Source organism: Larimichthys crocea, unplaced genomic scaffold (assembly GCF_000972845.2).
Source record: "Larimichthys crocea isolate SSNF unplaced genomic scaffold, L_crocea_2.0 scaffold32643, whole genome shotgun sequence".
Classification (NCBI taxonomy): domain Eukaryota; kingdom Metazoa; phylum Chordata; class Actinopteri; family Sciaenidae; genus Larimichthys; species Larimichthys crocea.
Window position 1 is genome coordinate 1 of NW_020854312.1, and position 4,265 is coordinate 4,265.

Here is a 4,265-nt window from a genome sequence, read left to right on the forward strand (position 1 = left end):
TTTTATAAATCAGACATTACATCACTTTTTAAAAATTTTAGGTTTACCCCTATAGGAAGATAAAACTGTACTAGCACGAAGACTTCAAACCATACACAACGGCTTCTTCTTCTTCCTCCTCCGCCACCTCCTCCCTGATGGAAGCTGCTGGAGTTCCTCCGCTCTGCTTTCCCAACGTCACTCCGCCTGCAGCGTCTGCGTGAACCCCCCCGACCTGAGGCGGCGGTGCGTTCTACGCCCTGTGGCTCGCTCTCTCTTGGCTCACGGTGCGCTTCAACAGCGCTCGTCATCGTCTCCATTCACCTTCGGCAGCTTCCACAATCTCCGACCAACGCCCTGCTGCTGTCTCTGCGCGTGGCGCGACCTGGTGTCGGGCTGCCGTGGTGATGCCCATCGAGGGTCCCCGTTTAACATGGAGGACCGTGTGCTGGCTGCTTGGGGAAGGAGCTGATGTGCGCTCGGCACCCTTTGTTTCTACTGTCGTCTCTCAGCCTCTGTGGGCACATTGGTTCTAATCTTTTGACCGTTATCTATCTATCTGTGACCCACTGCTCTTCCACTCAAATCACCTTAAACGAGCTCAAAGTTCAATCTGTTCATGTTGGAGATAGACAGTTCATATCATAACGGGCGTGATTCTGTTTAGACAACATACGGCCAACCAGACAAGTTTACACCGACGCCAGGGCAGTGTGTGGTGGCATCAGCCATCTCAGGAACTGTTGACCTCTTTCTCACCTTGTGGGTCCCTGGTACTGTCATGGTTGTTGCTCTACATGAGGGCGTTGTGGGTGGTTTGCGGTCTCTCACTGCGTGTCTTCGGGCTGCAGACGGCTGGCCACGGCGCTCAACTGCTAAAGAAATCAGAAAGAAAGGCAGCCAGGACTCTTGGTATTGTGATAGCGTGTTGCTAATTGCTTCGTACCCGGATTACATCAGCCCGCTCTCACAGGCAAAAACGAATTTCCTCGACTAAACTTGACCTATTACGGGCAGCGGTGGCTGGGGCTTCATGCTGATAAACTCCTGTGTGAACCCTCTGATTTAAATCTCTTTTCGACCCTGGTTTAGGAAAGCGATAAACTCATCGGGACCCCAGAAAATACGCAGCCGTCACTCACGGGAAGGCAAAGACTTGGTAGACGCGGGTTGGAATGATTGACCGGCGGCACACGCACACACTCTCAGCAAAGCATTAATTTCCATGTTTGTCTTAAACAAACCAAGACAGAACAGAAAACACAAAAAAGTGAACTACAAATTGATGTGGCTCATACTTTCACCATGGAACAGACACATGTGGAGTGGCGGCTGCATGTAGAAACACATTATTAGTCACAAAGAATAAAGCATATATTTATCAATTGCGCTATAAGCTGACTGCAAGGGCCTAATGACTTGTGTTTAGTTTTCTCTAGTCTTCAGTTTATATCACATAATTTACATTCAAAGATGTAAAAGTCAGCTTTGTAAAACATCCATGTGACTCTGTTGCAGCTTAACGATGATGTCAAGTGAAAGAAATGTTGGCTTTGTCTAAATCTGTTTAAATCAATGGTTAAATTATACTCATATTCTCAGTACCCCTTGCCTGAAGATGAAAATTATCGGTGTTTGTCCTCAATCTCGGACCGACCTCAGAGGTCCCTCTACAAGAGACACAACTTTTGTTGTATAAGCTATGTGTCTATGTCCTTCTTCTCCAGCAGACAACATGGAACGAGAAAAACTAAACATAATATAAATATCTCATGCTAGTTGATCATGATAAAGTATGATAAATATACACATGATAATAATTAAAAGGAGTCAACAAGGCTCATCACGGTGACTATTTGCAGCGCTGCAATGTGTTTTAAGGAAATGGCTCTTGCAAGCTGTATATGAAAAGTAACCAAAAACATCAGTGGTCGTTGTCTCTGTCGTGTTTTAAAACACTTCATGGCCGTCCTGAATTATCTGTCCTGCCTCCAAATAGACTGCCGGACAAGAATGATAAAACATTTGAGGTAAAGGATCACAGGTAATGCAGAGGCAGGCGGCCTGTTTGTTATCTGAATCACATGAACAAACGAAACTGCAGTCCCCATATCTGCTTTTATACGAGAATAACAGTCATAAACTTTCTGTCCGGCCAACTTCTGTCTCATGACACAATAGGTTTGTGGTCTCTGCTGTACCTGCCCGAAAATACACACAGTTTTTAATATCCTGGCCCACGCAACAACTGGATTTTCTATTAATAAACAATCCAAGTAAGGAGTAAAGAAGAGTTCAAGACTGAAACTGATTTAAATAATATAAACTCTCTCTCTTTACTCATGATGGGACCCATTACTTTGTGTTATAATGAGTATAATGAGAAGTTCTTTCTGGGACGTTTAACCAGCCAAATCTGTTGGAATGAATGTTGCAAGCTTTCTGAAAGTATTGATCAGGGATCGGGGGCAGAAGGACTTTTGGTCGCTTTTTGCGTCTACAGTATCAATCTCGATAACACAGAGCTTTTAAATGAACCATGGTTGCATGGGTGGGAGAAAAAACCAATACACAACCTGATAATGACAAAACAACAAGCCACCAACTGAAGAATGTGCCAGAGTTTACATTCATGAATGTTTACACATCAGAAAATGAACGAGGAGGAGGTGACATTGTGTAAAAACACGTCTATTATTGTGTTTAAGAGATAGTCCGTACTAAAACTAGAAATACATTTTTTAAGAGAAATTTTTGAGTGTGCCTGACTTGCGCCCCTCACGCACATACATTAACTGACACTGCAGTACAACAGGACTTTCAATAAATTGTCAAAGGCAGGCTGTGAGGTTGCCAAGCAACCATGGTCCATCTCAGGTCAGAGCAATTAACCGCAGCTGTGCTCTGCGGTGGTGGTGAGTGACGGCTTGAGAAACAGAGAAAATCTCTAAAGACCCCCTCCAACTATGGGCCACTAATGCCAAACGGTATGTCGTATCAAAAAGGCGAAATAACGTGAGCATCCCCCTCCCTCATTTTTGTTTGACAGTAAATGCCGAATTTCATGTCCCTAAACTTAAAAAATGTGACCTGGGGAGGAGAGAAAGGAACAAGTGCACCCCGAGTGCCCTTTGGGAAAGTTCTCCTCTTCAATTTACATGGGAGTAGATGGGGCTGTCGGTGGGTGACCGGACGCACAGTGCGCCTCCGCCAAAACTATAGTCCTGATAGCGTCCATCAATGATAGTGTTGGCGGAGCCCCCACGATCTTCCCTCGTTTCTATGTAAAATTATTTTGTAGAGGGAAAGTTCGGGCCACGGGAGCATTGCATATTTATTTTTTTGACAAATTTTCTCTCCCTCCGCCTCCACTCTAGTGATGAATGTCACCCGCTCTTATCTCGGAACATTCGATTCTACCAATACACACCCAGTGTAAACTTTGGCCCGCCTCAGCTCCAGTCCTCAAACAGGAGAGACTATACGACCATTATTCTATGCATCCCTATGGATTTTACTCACTGAGAATGACTGTTTTTGTTAAACCCGGCTTTATTATCGTTCCATTTAACCCTAATGGGACCGAAAGTAATTTACCAAAATGAAACACTGTGTGGATGAAAGAAAGCGTGAAACTAAAGATAGAGGCCATAAACTCATCAGTAAATGTTTACTGAGGTAACATATCGAGTAGAAGTAGGGTTATTTTCTCATCAGCCCACATTGCAATCAAACGTATAGTGTCGGCCCCTTGCTGGCCCTGAAAAATGCAGGGTTAAAGACAACCTACGAGCTCCAAAAGGACCTGAATTAGAGAAAAGCTAATCATTTACAACTTGGCATCATTCAGATAGTTTTATTTCCAGGATCTTGTGCATGTGTTTATTGTAATAAAATGACAGAGATTAGTTTTAATTTTTGCAGTTATATCGCGTTTTGGAATGTTATTAAGTGGCGTTATAGGATTCATAGAAGTTTTATAACGCGTGTCTGTAAACGAACTTTGAGACTGGAGGTGGAGGTTCTCTTTTATAAAACCAGTGGATCGACTTTGGTGTAGTTAAAAGTATATTCAGAGCAGCGTTTAATATTCGTAGCTACACAGGTTATACTAATTAGTTGCTAGACTAAGTAGTCATGAAACTATTCACACTCAAATCTCCATATGAGATGATGGTGATGAGGAGGAGGGAGGTTGCATCACTCATCAAGTATTTGGCGAGGCAGAGGGGCAGGTTAGAGGAGGATAAATCTACTGTCTGATGGGAGGTTGCATCACTTCTCCG

The 4,265-nt window shown here is 43.8% G+C and overlaps 1 pseudogene; it reads left to right on the forward strand.

The window, feature by feature from the left end:
* The first annotated feature begins 192 nt into the window (after window positions 1-192).
* LOC113744954 (trace amine-associated receptor 1-like) lies at window positions 193-914 on the forward strand (annotated as a pseudogene).
* The last annotated feature ends 3,351 nt before the right edge of the window (window positions 915-4,265 follow it).